At 31.7% G+C, this 15273-nt stretch overlaps 1 pseudogene; it reads left to right on the forward strand.

Moving 5' to 3' along the window:
• Nucleotides 1-8489: 8489 nt before the first annotated feature.
• LOC125192396 (carnosic acid synthase pseudogene) lies at nucleotides 8490-10160 on the forward strand (annotated as a pseudogene).
• The last annotated feature ends 5113 nt before the right edge of the window (nucleotides 10161-15273 follow it).

Here is a 15273-nt window from a genome sequence, read left to right on the forward strand (position 1 = left end):
TCTTCTCTTTCTTACTTTACCCTCTCTTACTTTATTCACTTTTTACTTTATTCTCTCTACCTTTTTTCTCTTTCTTACTTTTTTATCTATTTATTTAAACACTCAACATTCATTTCTTAAACTCCGTACCAAAAAGTTCCGCCTCAACTATGAGGGAACGGAGAGAGTAGATGTTTTTTTGCAGCGTCTTAAATAAATGAAATAACTTTTTAATAAAAAATTGTAAACAAATAGATGTAATTCTATAAAATAATTTTTAATTTTTGCCCTGATTACCTTTTAATAATTTAAATATTTAAATATTTTTATCTTTTTGCAGTGTTTTAAATAAATAAATAAAAATTTAATAAAAAATTGTAAACAATTAGATGTAATTCTATAAAAATAATTTTTAATTTTTTTCATAAATTATACTCCCTCCGTACCACACGGTCCCCTCACACTCTTCGCATTTTTCCTCACGCTCCACGCCGTGGCTGAGGGACCCTGCGTCCATCTGGAACCGGGGAGCCCGGAGGCGGGAGCAGTGGGAGTGCTAGAAGGTCCAGAAGCGAAACTCGTCGGATCAGCCGCCGGTGTTCAAGGTAGTCCTCACGCTCCACGACATGGCTGACGGATCCCCCGCCAATCCGGAACCGGTGAGAAGAGCTGCGAATCCTCCGTCGGCGGAGGCGGAGGCGGAATGGGAGTGCTGCGGATCCTCCGTCGGCGGAAATCTTATTCATGGTGCTCATATTGGCTAATAAATACCCCCTCCGTCCACCATTAGGAGTCCCTTTTCTTGGCGGCACGAGTCTTAGGAAATATTAAGAAAAGTGGGTGGAGATAAGTTAGTGGGATAGGATATATTAGTTTTAAATGAATGTGAGTGAAATTAGTTAGTAAAATGTGAGACCCTATTGTAAAAGTGAATCGGGACTCCTTTTTGCGAATGGACTAAAATGGAGAAACGGGACTTTTATTTCCGAACAGAAGGAGTAGTTTTCTTTATTATTTAATACACCAAGTTATAATTGTACTTAAAAATAGTAAAAGTGAAATTAAATATTTGGAAACTATCTAAATAAGTAAGTAGTATTTCATCGACGACGAGTGTTAGGAAATTTAGTTGTTAATTTAGAATTAGTTTACGTGTGATTGCTTAAGGATGAATCGTCATCATTGTGATATTGCTTCTAAATTTTAACTAATTTGTCTTTATTATTAAAATATAGCAAAATTAATATAATAAATAGTGTAGTGAAAAAATATTACCTCCGTTCCTCAAAATTTGTCCCACTTTGACCCGACACAGATTTTAAGAAATGTAATGGAAAGTGAGTTGAAAAAGTTAGTGAATTGTGAGTCCTACTTTTATATATTAGTTTTATAATAAAATGTGAGTAGGAATGAGATAGTGGAATATGAGGTCCACAACAAAAAATGGTAAAAGTGAAATGAGACAAATTTTGATGGACGGACAAAAATAAAAAAATGGGACAAAATTTTCAGGGACGGAGGTAATATAATATAATGAAAGTTAAAAATAATTAGAAAACATATGTGAAACTAGAATTTGATGCAAAAGATGTCACATTTCTATTATTGAAAAAAGTTCTCAATCACGTTAATTTTAAAATTGCATCCAATGGCAAGCCAATATCAGAAAATGGAAGAGGGCAGCGGAATTATCACTAAATCCCGGTGTCAAAAAACATGCTTCAAAAGAAACACTAAAAACAACATGCGTCATTTTTTTGATATACTAGCTATATCAAAGTATAGTACATATAAGTGGTACTGGCCCGAATAACCTGTCAAATTTATAGGGTAGGACTGGAAATTTCTAGCCCGATAAAATTACAATCTAATTAACCCACAATTCGTTAGGGTCAAAACCGAAAACTCGATGGACTGGCCCGGATATCCAATAAAATTTCTATTGTTCTATTTGTTTGACTCTAATTCGACACTTCATTGATTATTTTATGATATAAATTACTAAAAAAAACTTCATGTTTTATATATTAAATATATAAATTATATATTAAATTTTTATTAACATAATAATAGATAAATAAATTAGAAACTTCAAATTCACTAAAAAAATATTTTTAATTTCTAAAACATGTTTTAAAATTTCTTGATGTTTATGTTTTATTTTGCATGAATCTCAAATATTAGTATTTGATCATGTTTATGTTTGAGTTTAAGCATATATCTCAAATTTATCATCATTAAATATTTTAAATTTTATAAATATAACTAATTTTCACCATTATTTATTGGATTGATCTTATGTTAATTTTATCGGTAGCAACCCGATTAATCCGCTCGGCTATCCCAAAACCCGAGCTTTTAGAGTTAGGGCTGAACTTTTATAACCCAGAAAAAATTCGCACCCGATTAACCCGCAATTGGCCCGACTGACATCCCTACGTGGTAGTAATAATTAATGGGCCGTGTTCACTTGGTTATTGTACATGGATATTAACAACTTGTTCAGCTAGTATTGCAAAAGAAAACCCCTCTTTGGGCTATTCCTATTCCTAATGAATAAGGTTTCCCTTTGGTACGGAAATTAAGAAAAAATATGTTAGGTTAGTTAAATAAAGGGAGAATAAAGTGAAAAATGAAAAAGGTAGAGAGATGAAGAGAGAAAAAAAGTATGAGAGAGTAAAGTAGGTGTGGAAAAATGTGTTGACTTAGACTAAAAAGGAAAATGACTCTATTATTATGGAACGTACCAAAATGGCAAAATGACTCTATTACTATAGAATGGAGGGAGTACTATTTATTAATGGCCGAAAAGAAGCATATATTTTTAAATTAAAGCATGCAGCTCATGCGATAACTCAAAATGCTAGATCATTTTCTTAATATTGTGGTTAGGATTAATTTATAATTAATTTAATATTTTATTTAATAAAATCTATTTAAATTTTAATTTTTTTTAATTTTTTTTAAATTTCTTTTATTCAATAAAAACTTGCTGGAGTAAATAATGAACTATATTCACTACATAATGAACTAAACGAACGTATGTTTTGAAGTAATTTTTTCGCATTCATTACATACCGAATTTACTTCAACTAAAAGATAACTACCAAATTATGAAGTACTCCCTCCGTCCACGAATAGGAGTCCCGTTTTTCTATTTTGGTCCGTCTACGAATAGGAGTCTCGGTTCATAGTTACCATAAATAGTAAAGAGACCCCACATTCCACTAACCCATTCCACTCACATATCATTTAAAACTAATATATACAAGTGGGACCCCTATTCCACTAAATTTCTTCCACCCACTTTTCTTAACATTTCTTAAAATCCGTGCTGAATAGAAATGGGACTCCTATTCGTGGACGGATGGAGTAATAAACTAATGGAATGAAGTAATAGCATGACTGAATGAAGTAATAAACTAACGAAATGAATTAAGAAACTAATGGAGTGAAGTAATAGCAAGACTGAATAAAGTAATAAGTTCATTGCTACTGCTTGACGTTTAACACAGTTACATTTCAATAAAATGTCATATTTACTTCATTACTAACGTTCATTATATATTGAATATAGTTCATTACTACCGCTTAACGTTTAACACTAAAATTTGTTGTCTCATTAATGTATTTCAATAACATGTCAAAATTACTTCATAACATACTTCATTTAGTTCATTATTTATAGTTCATTAGTGAATATAGTTCATTATTTACTCCAACAAGTTTTTATTGAATAAAAAATATTAAAACAAAAATATTTAAAAAAAAATTTAAAAATTTAAAAAAAAAAATTCAATAAAAAAGTATTTATTGAATAAAATATTAAATTAATTGTAAATTAATCCTAACCACAAGATTAATAAAAATGGATGACCCAAATTTGATCTCTAGTTTAATCTTTAAGAATAGTTCGACATTGATCACAACTCTGTATATATAAATCTAGAAATGTACTCCTATATAGAGTAAAAAAAGTAAACCACTAACTAAATCTTATCTCACGTCTATGTTATCAATATAGCTAGGGATGTCAATCTAGCCCGAAACTCACGGGTCGACCCGAATTACCCGGTAAAATCATAGGATTAGGGTTGGAAAATCGCAACCCATATTCAAAAGCGGGCTACATGGGCTAACCCGTTTGGGTCGGCAGGTTATGCGGGCTGGCCCGGGTGGGTTGCGGGTTAGCCCACGGGTTGAGCATTTAATATAAAAATATAATTAAAAATTTGGATTATATACTTATATGAAGTACATTTGGTAATATCAATATTAAATACAACATTGATATGAAGAATATATGGTAATTATGTCTTCTCTCTCAAATTGAAAGTTAAGGTTATATGAAATGCATGATTTCCATTTACTTGTAGTATTAATTAAACGATATGTTTATCTATTTTGTTTCAATTTTCAATTGCTATTATTTTCTTTCTCTTAATCACTTTGATAATACTTTACTATTTGCGACAATTTATTTTTTAATAATTTAGAATATTGGATTGCATAGAAAGTAACATATAAGATTACTATTGACCCGAATAGCCCGTGGGTTAGCTCGAAACCCGAAGATTTAGGTTTAGAGCTGAAAATTTATAATCCGAGAAATTCACAGCCCGAATAACCACATCCAAATAGCCCGAAAACCCGAATGGATTGGCCCGAACACGAGCGGGTTAGCCCAATTAACATCCCTAAATATAGCTAGGTAAATTTAGAAATCAAGACGAAAAGGTGTATATTTGGGTCATACTACATCTTAGTTTTGTTAGAACATTTAAAGCAGGTATTCAATTTCATAGTTTATTATCATAAATAATTGCAAAGTCAAAACTAAAAGCCAATTGTGAATTAGATGATTAATGTAGATATCAAGATTTAGGTTTAGAGTCGAAAATTAATAACCCGAGAAATTCACAGCCCGAATAACTAGTATCCAAATAGTCCGAAAACCCGAGTGGATTGGCCCGAACCCGAACGAGTTAGTCTAATTGACATCCCTAAATATAGCTAGGTAAATCTAGAAATCAAGACGAAAAGGTTTATATTTGGGTCATACTACATCTTAGTTTTGTTAGAACATTTAAAGCAGGTATTCAATTTCATAGTTTATTATCATAAATAATTGCAAAGTCAAAACTAAAAGCCAATTGTGAATTAGATGATAATCTTTAGTCCATAAACTCTAATTTATTTGTGGCATGACTTGATTCCATTACAACTAGTAATATAATTTTGGTACTAGGTATTGACATAACATTATATAATCAAGAAGTTCCATAGTCTGAACGGCAGGAATTAAACTAATGTTGTATAAAATATAGTACTCTATTTTTGTTTTAATTAGCGGTCTTTTATCGTATTTGGTCATGAATTTAAAATGTAACAAAATTAATTAAAGTACTCCCTAATTAGTACTAGGAGTATTTATTTTCAGGAAAAGACAAAATAAGCAGGCTGTAGAATAGTGATTAGTGAGCATGAAACAAATAGTAGGATTTTTAATTTGACGAGTTTTGGTCAAATTTTAAAATATTTATAATTTATGGATTGAATTTGAATATTTACAAACTAGGTCATGATTAATATAGATATCAAGATTAGAGAAAACGGTTCACCCATTGGCTTTAATTTTAAATATTATTGTTATTTTTATTATAAAATTTATAATACGGAGTAATATTTATGGACATTTAATATGCCATTGATTGGCGGACGATTAATTGGTTTTGGAAAAAAAAGTTAATTTTTAATTCAAGTTTTTGTTATCATAAATATACACGGTAATAAATTATGGCAGTTAAACTTATAATAGATTTATATGCATTATGGCGTTTCTATAGCATCATTAGGATAATAGTACATTACACTAAAAAAAAAACTCGCAATTTAGTGACGGAATTATCCGTCACTCCATGAAATTTAGGCACCTAACAGATTTAGTGACAGGTTAAGGTTAAGTATCAACAGATCCGTCAATACAAAGCTTGTCAATAGAAAATATTAGCGACGAACAAATCCGTCGCTAAAGTTACAATGACAGAAATCAAAAGAGGCCACCATGGTGAATCCGGATTAGTGACTGACTAAATAGTCACCAATTAAGATTGATGCTTTTCAGTCACTTATCCGTCACTATTTGAAATTTCTGCTGTCAATAATTCCGTCACTTTTTTGTAGTGTTAGTTTCATTTTCTTAATCAGTTGTTAATTAATTGGCTTTGATGACATTATTATATAGTTAGATTTGACGGCTGTTTAATAGAAAAAAAAACGCTTTGATTATTGGTATCTAGCCTTATCATTTAATTTGGAGTATTTGAATTGTCTTAGTTTTTATAAATAATAACCATGGCATTTATGTGCAAATCATCTCAAAAGTTATATATATAAAAAAAACAGCTCGACTAATAATTAGAAAATTGTGGTTGGCACATTAATTCTCACAATGATTATGCGTTTAAATGAACAATATTCATCCCTATAAATCTTTCCTCTTGAATCCTCAGCGCTCGCAATGCCTGATGTTTAAGAGCTATCCACTATCATCATGGTATAATTCGTTTGTTCTTTAATTTTTGTTCCTCGGTTTTAATATTTTATGTTTACGCAATATATTACTTTAGCATTTTATCTGTTTTTATGGATTATGCTTTGCTCAACTCAGAGTGTGTTTGTGTAAACCCTTGAAGCAGAGGTGTTTTTTATGTGTTTTAACACTAACAGGATTCCAACAGTGTATTCATGGTCTATGAAATCGATATGGAGTTCATATCTTATTGAGTTTGCAAAAATCTCGGGTTCGAGTCCTCCCGTGACGTGACCTTAAATTAATATTCATTTAACCATCAAAAAATATAAAATAAAACGAAGTACTCCGTAGTCTCAACGGCGCAGAATTAAACTAATGTCGTAGTACTATAATAGTTAGCTGTCTTTCATCGTATTTGGATCATGAATTTAAAATTACTAGTAGCAGTAATTATATGAAAAGTCAAATTAAGTAGGCTGTAGAGAAATAACTAGTAGTATTTTAAAATTCAAATACTCCCCCCTTCCCTCCCCTCCTCTCCCACAAAATTTGTCTCATTTCATTTTTACTATTTTTAGTAGTGGCCCTCATATTTCACTAACTCATTCCTACTCACATTTTATTACTCCCTTCGTCCTCCATTAGCAGTCACAGTTTGACCGGGCATGGGTTTTAAGAAACATAAAGAAAAGTTGGTTGAAAAAGTTAGTGGAATGTGGGACCCACTTTTTTATATTAGTTTTATAATAAAATGTGAGTGGAGTGAGTTAGTAGAATGTGGGACCTACTACCATTTATGGTAAAAATGAAGTGTGACTCTTAATTGGGGACGAACCGAAATGGAAAAGTGTGACTCTTAATCGGGGACGGAGGAGTATAAAATTAATACTCCCTCCGTCCACGAGAATTTGTTCCAGTTTTCCATTTCCGTCCGTCCCCAAAATTTGTCCCATTTCACTTTTACCATTTTTGGTAGTGGACTCCATATTCCACTAACTCATTCTTACTCACATTTTATTATAAAACTAATACTTTAAAAGTAGGACCCACAATCCACTAACTTTTTCAACTCACTTTCCATTACATTTCTTAAAACCCATGCCCGGTCAAACCGGGACGAATTTTCGTGGACGGAGGGAGTACTATATAAAAGTAAGACTCACATTTCACTAACTTTTTCAACTCACTCTTCATTACATTTATTAAAACTCGTGCTCGGTCAAAGTAGGGCTGGGGAAAAATACCGAAATACCGAAATACCGGCCTTATCGTACCGAAAAAATATCGAAAATACCGAATTTTCGGTATATCGTGACTTTCGGTATGGTATGATACCTTACCGAAAGATTCCGGTAAGGTAACGGTATGAATTTTCAAATACCGCGGTATACCGCTGCATACCGAAATTCGGTATATACCGTAAATTAAGGTATATACCGTAAATTAAGGTATATACCACAAAAATATAAACACAATTATATATAAAATATATTTTATATACTTTTAAATTATAAAATCTATTGTGAAATATAAATATAATTATGAATAAATTATATTTAATTTATTTTTAAAATTATAAATTATAAATAATATTTTAAAAACTCTAATTTTCTATTTTAATTGATGTTGAAAGTCAGGTATACCGCAAAAGTAAGGTATACCAAACTTCGGTACGGTATATACCGAAAATGAGGTACGGTATCGGTATAAAAATTTATCATACCGAAAATAAGGTATGCCGAAGTTCGGTATACCGAAAACTTTGATAAGGTAAAGGTATGACTTTTTCACATACCGTATTTACGGTAAGGTATACGGTATGGTGGTTTCGGTAAGGTATACCTTACCTACCCACCCCTAGGTCAAAGTGAGACAATCTTTGTTGGACGGTAGACAGTATTATAAATAGGAGGGCGAGGTAGAAAGAAGAAAGGCCTGCAGAGAAAAGAATATAATGCAAGTTAACAATATTCTTGTTTGGTTGGGGTTGGCAATGGCAGCCGCATGGGTGGTCCACACTAGGTGGCTGGACCCATGGCGGCATCGGCGTGGACTTAGGTTCCCTCCGGGGCCGCCTTGTCTCCCGATCCTGGGCAATGTGTTGCAACTGGGGCGGAACCCGCACAAGTCCCTGGCTGAGCTCGCCAAACGGTACGGCCCCTTGATGTCCCTGAAGCTCGGGACCCAATTCGTGGGAGTGGTCTCGTCGCCGGAGATGGCGCGGGAGATCCTGCAGAGACAAGGCCTCGTTTTCTCGATGCCGTTCAGCGCGGAAGCGGTGTGCGTCCTGGGGCACGAGCGCATGTCGATGGGGCTGCTGTCGACCGCCTCCGCCCAGTGGCGGAAGCTCCGCCGCATTTCAAAGGAGCACCTCTTCTCTCCCGCGGCGCTCCAGGCCAGCCAGCACCTCCGGCAGGAGCGGCTGCGGAAGCTGGCCGCACACGTCAGCGAGCGCTGCGGCGCCCCTATGAACGTCGGAGAAGCCACGTTTGCCACGATGTCCAACCTCATGTTCGGGACGCTTTTCGCGATTGAGATCGGTAACAGAAGGGACCTGAGGGAGCATGTCAACTCCCTCACCAGGCTCGCCGGAGCTCCCAATCTCGCAGATTTCTTTCCCTTGCTTGCTCCCTTTGATCCGCAGGGACTCAGGAGGAACCTCACTTATCATCTCCGGACTTTGATGGCACTCATCCAAACCCTAATCGATCAACGGTTGCAAGTGCGGACCGCCTCCAATTACCACAGGACCAATGATTCTCTTGAAACCCTCCTGGACCTTGTGCAAGGACATGAATATGATTTGAGTATTGAAGAAATCAAGCATATGTTTGTGGTCAGCATATGATTTTCTTTCTTTCTTTCTTTCATTCTTTCTTTTCAATGCTAACTCCTTTTACTTTACCCCTCAGGACCTGATCATTGCAGGATCGGATACAAGTGCAGCCACAGCAGAGTGGGCCATGGTAGAATTGCTACTCCACCCCGACAAACTAGCAAAACTCAAAGCAGAACTCAACAATCTTCTTGGAGACCAAACTTGCATCCTCCAAGAATCAGACATCTCCAAACTCCCATACTTGCAGGCATGCCCACACTAGTAACTTCAATTAATTCGCATCTTCAGGGTTTTGTATGATCTGTTTTGCAAAATTCCATATCATCGATATAACAATTTTTCGAATGTATTACTAAATTTTACTTGCAGGCTACTGTCAAAGAAGTGCTCCGCTATCACCCAGCTGCACCCCTGTTAGCTCCCCATGTAGCCAAAGATGAAACCAAGATAAATGGATATGTAATTCCCAAACATGCAAAAATATTTATCAATGCTTGGGCTATTTCCAGAGATCCCGCCATATGGAACAATCCCGATCAATTTGAGCCTGAACGATTTTTAGATAACGATATAGACTTTGGAGGGCATCATTTCAACCTAATTCCATTTGGTTCTGGACGGAAAATTTGTCCAGGCATGCCACTTGCTAGCCGCATGTTGCACTGCATGATAGCAACACTGTGTCATAACTTTGACTGGAAACTCCAACAAGGGACTGAATCCAAACAATTTCAAAGAGAAGATGTGTTTGGACTAGTATTGCAAAAGAAAAACCCTCTTCGGGCTATTCCTATCAAAAAGGTTTGATCCATATGTATGGTTTTATTGCCTAAATACATAAACACCTTTGTAAGGATAAGTGCTTCTGGTTCATGTAAACTACTATGACAAATGTATGTACTATTATTAACACTTGTGCTATGCACAGGACATACAAATTTCAAGTAATAAATACAAAACATAATAAATATAAAGAAATTATGAATTTAAAGCAATGTGAAAATTTTAAAAAACATAAATATACTTATCTTGTCTTACTCTAATTGGAGAATTTACTATTCCCAAATGAATGAACTATCTATACAATTTTAATTTATAATCTAAGTGGAGTAAAAACAATAAAAACTAATGACAAAAAGAAGATATGTAACTATGATAAAAGAATATTAGTTAATTAGAATAAGACATACAGTATAAATAAAGAAAATATGTGTGAGTAAAAATGTTTATTGACAGTGTTGTGGTAGTCATTAATCCAAATAAAAGGTAAATCAATATATAAATTTAATAGCTTAATTAAAAAAATTAATTTGAAAAATATATGGAATATTAAACATATCCACATTAAATATATGAATAATTTAAATAATAAAAATTTAAACTTATTTGAGAAGTAAGTTAGAAAATTAGTACTATCTAATAATCACATTTTATATATGGTCAAAGACTAAATGAATTTAAAAAATTTAAGACTTCACTGAGAAGTCAAGTTAGAAAATTTGTATTATCTAATAAGTTGATTATTTATTTCTTCTATTTAATTTCAAACTATATACAGTCAAAGACTAAATGAGTTTTTGATATTAGAAAGAATAAATCTTACTGCCTGCCACATATACGTATAAAAAGTAAATATCACTTAAAATATAGATAATATTTTATGCATCTTTGTTGTTTTGAATAATGTAACAATTTAGACTTCTTTATATTAAGAAGTTATACAAACTTTATAAGTTAAGTTTAATTTTGAATATGAGTATAATTTAATCTAAAAACTTAGTAGTATTGTTTAGCTTGTGAAGCATCTCTAAATTGGCAAACAATTTTATACAATTTTAAATCTGATATGAGTGAAATAAATAAAATATAATAGAGAACAAAAATGAGATAAAAATATTTATATTTAAGAATATACAAATAAAAACCCAATTTAGAGAAGCAACAATTTATAAAAGCCCAAATATTCACTAAACAGATTTTTTATTTTACCTTTCTCCCTTGCGGCGCTGCTATGCCTTACTCGCCATGACCGCCGCCTTTCTCTCCTTCTCGCGGTTCCACCTCTTGGCCACCCGGCTTGAGGACTCCTCCACGCCACCCAACTGCCGTCGCCGGTCACCCCTCTCTCTCGTAACTCTCAGGTAGCGGGCTTGCCGGTGTGCGAGTCCAACCGCCACCGCCGTCGGCTCTCCTTCTCTTTATTCCGCTTTCGCTGCCGTTGGCCCTCCTGCACCGCTGCCGCCGTGGGACCTACACTATACTAACTTTTTCCACTCATTTTTTTCATATTTCTTAAAATCCGTGTCAAATCAAATTTGGACAACATTTTATAGAAGGCGGGAGTATTTATCTGTTATTGTTGTTAAAAAGTGCAACAAAAATACAATCCTGAAATCTGATTGTTATGTGCATGTGTGACAGTGTATTCGTTGTCTTTTTTTAATACTCCCTCCGTCCCTATTAATTGTTCATTTTTTGCCATTTTCGTCTATACTCATTAATTGTCCACTTTTACTTTTTACCTTAAATAGTAAGTGGGTCTCATAGTCCTATAACTCATTCCACTCAAAATTTATTATAAAACTAATATATAAAAGTGGGACTCATATTCTATTAATTTTTCAACTCACTTTTTTTTACATTTCTTAAAATCCGATCTGAATTAAAGTGGATAATTATTAAAAGACGAATGGAGTATTGTTAAAAAATAATAATAGAACAGACAATATCTTTAAATGCAGAATGGTGTGTGCGCATGTGACTGTGTGATTACATAGCAATCGGTGATAACACTAGTTTGGTATTAGTATAATAGAAAAGCTTAGAAAAGGTTTATTAAGTTAACTTAAATAGAAAAGGTTAGATGACTTTTTAATTACTACCTCCGTCTCCCAAATTTTGATACAGTTTTCTATTTCGGTCCGTCCCCCATATTTTGACACACTTCACTTTTTACTATTTTTTATAGTGGACCACATATTCCACTAACTCATTCCTACTCACATTTTATTATAAAACTAATACTTTAAAAGTAGGACTCACATCCTACCAACTTTTTCAACTCACTTTCCATTACATTTCTTAAAACCCGTGTCGGGTCAAAGTATGTCAAAATTTGGAGGACGGAGGTAGTACAGTGTATGATAAAATATTAAGCCATTTTAATTAAACTATAAATAATATCAAGTGCTACAGTTATATAATTTTATCATAATTATACTAAAAATAGTAAAAGTGTTTTAAAACATTACCGAAAACTATCTAAATAAGGAAGTAGCATGTCATTGACGACAAGTGGTAGGGAATTTAGTTGTTAATTTAGAATTAATTTACGTGTGATTGCTTCAAGATGAATCGTTAGTCACATTGCTTGTAAATATTTTAATAAGTATTTGCATTTATTCATAATTTTTAAATATGTTTTGGATTATTAAAAAAAAGTATTCCATATTGTTACAAAAAATGACGGAGCAAGGATTTTATTTTAATGTGTTTGGGGCAACCCATTGTTAATTTAATAGCTCAAGTCTGAAATTTTTGTGACCAACATCTAATTTTTAACTAATTTGTCTTTATTATCAAAATATTGCAAAATAAATATAATCAATAGTGTAGTGAAAAAGTAAAATTTAATGATTAATAAAAAAATTAGAAAACACATGTAAATCATATAATTAAACAAATGGCACATAATTCTTCAAGTTTTATTTTTTCAGTATCTCAGAAATGAAGATAAACAATTTCAAAGTAGGTTCACTTGTCTACTAATATTATTTTAATTATTTATTACTTTGTTTATAATATTTAATAATTTTAAATTAAAATCTGTTTAATATATAGGACTTGAATAAAGAAGAGACAAAAATCTCACATAGAGTGAGAGAAGGAAAATCGGCGCCTCACAAAGAGGGACGAAAATTATCAGTGTATTCCCACTGTCTCTCATTTGTTCTCCTATTTATTAAGTTACATATTGAGCCCAGTTAGTGATATATTTGGACGCGGGCCACACCTATTTGGTTTTTAACTAATTAAATTGGACCTCAATTTAATTCAAACACAGATTGAATATTATTATCAGTCACTACAGTAATTATATTGACTTATCTATCCAAATCCGAAATTATAAGTAATTTTGGTTTCCTTGCTTAATTAATAACTTTCCGCACTTAAGATGTAAATATCCGATAATTAATTAATTTCTGCTACTGATATAATCAATTAATATCTTATTTACTACGGGAATGGATTCAATGAAAATATTTATTTATTATTCATGAAATAAAATTCTAACTGGCTAGGTTGTAGATAATAAAACTTTATTTAAAGTTTTTCTTGAGGATATTATCAAACTATACTTGGGACACGATCTATCCTAATCTAAAGTGCAAGTTTGGTGAAAAGACCTTAATGTCCTTTTTGGAGGGAAGAAAGATGAGGTGTCTTCTATCCAAAAATAATTTTTTAAGACAAAAACAATTGGACAAATAATAGCTCAATAAAATGCTAACTTCTTCAAGAAGTTTTAAAACACATTTAAATAGTGCACTACCATTAACTTTTTTTATAAATAAGTCATTAAATTTATATATTAATTAGCTTTATATTTGAGTTAAATTGGAATTATGCTAGAGATTTTAGTTTGCCTTCCATTTGTTTAGGTTAAAATTGAGATTTAATCATTTATTGCAATACTTTTTCTCTGAATTAATTCACAAGCTAAACGAAAACACATATATGTAATGCTTACAATTTTCATCCCATATTTACTCAATTAAAGTGCTTAAATCTTATATTATAGTTCGCCTCTAAGTAAACAATATTACTAAATTTATAGATTAAACTAAGGAATAAGATGAAATTATATATTATTTAGAATTAAATCTAACTTATAAAGTTTGTATAACTTCTTAATATAAAAAATAGTGTAAATTGTCACATTATTCAAAACAAACAAGATGCATAAAATATTATCATTATTTTAAGTGAGAGTAGTAATTTACATTTTATACGTATATGTGGCGGGAGGTAAGAAATTTATTCTTTTCAATATAAAAAATTCATTTAGTCTTTGGTAATGTGTATTAAGTTATGCTATGGTCTGAAATTAAAAGAAATAAATAAATAGTCAACTAAAATATGATTATTGGATAATACAAATTTTCAAACTTGACTTCTCAGAGAAGTTTTAAATTTTTACAATTTAAATTATTCATATATTAAATGTGGATATGTTTTAATATTCCATATATTTTTTTCGAATTAATTTTATATAAATTAAGCTATTAAATTTATATATTAATTTACCATTTATTTGGATTAATGACTTGCATAGCACTTTCAATAAAGATCTTTACTCACACATATTTTCTTTATCTGTATATCTTATTCTAATTAATTCATACTCTTTGATCATTAATCACACATCTTATTTTTTTCATTAATTTTATTGTTTTTCATCCAAAGAAATTCAAGTAATATACTTATTTGATTTTAATATGTGGCCTAAACATATTAATATTATATACGGGGAGTGATCAATTATTAACTAATTAACAATCACAAACTAAGATCAAATCTTAGCCATTAGATTAAGAAATTTAGTAGTTGAAATAATATCACATGGATTATATTTTAAATTAAAAAAATTATTAAATAAACTTAAAGAGTATTAATGTCAATTCTCTCTCATTAAAATTATCTCAAAACTTTAAATTTAAGTAACTCTCTCGATTTAAATTATTTTTCGCAAAAAATATATCAAATTAAAGATAATTTTATAAGGATTCCAACGAGATATTAATTGCATATGTTCCGACGATATTCGGATAATGAAATTTGATAAATTATATTTCAATTTTCTCATGTTGATAAACTGATTTTATCAGCAAATATAACAAAAAAATATCAATATAGTGTA

This window comes from Salvia hispanica, chromosome 4 (genome assembly GCF_029641045.1).
Source record: "Salvia hispanica isolate PSC_SH4W2 chromosome 4, Shi_PSC_v1, whole genome shotgun sequence".
Classification (NCBI taxonomy): domain Eukaryota; kingdom Viridiplantae; phylum Streptophyta; class Magnoliopsida; order Lamiales; family Lamiaceae; genus Salvia; species Salvia hispanica.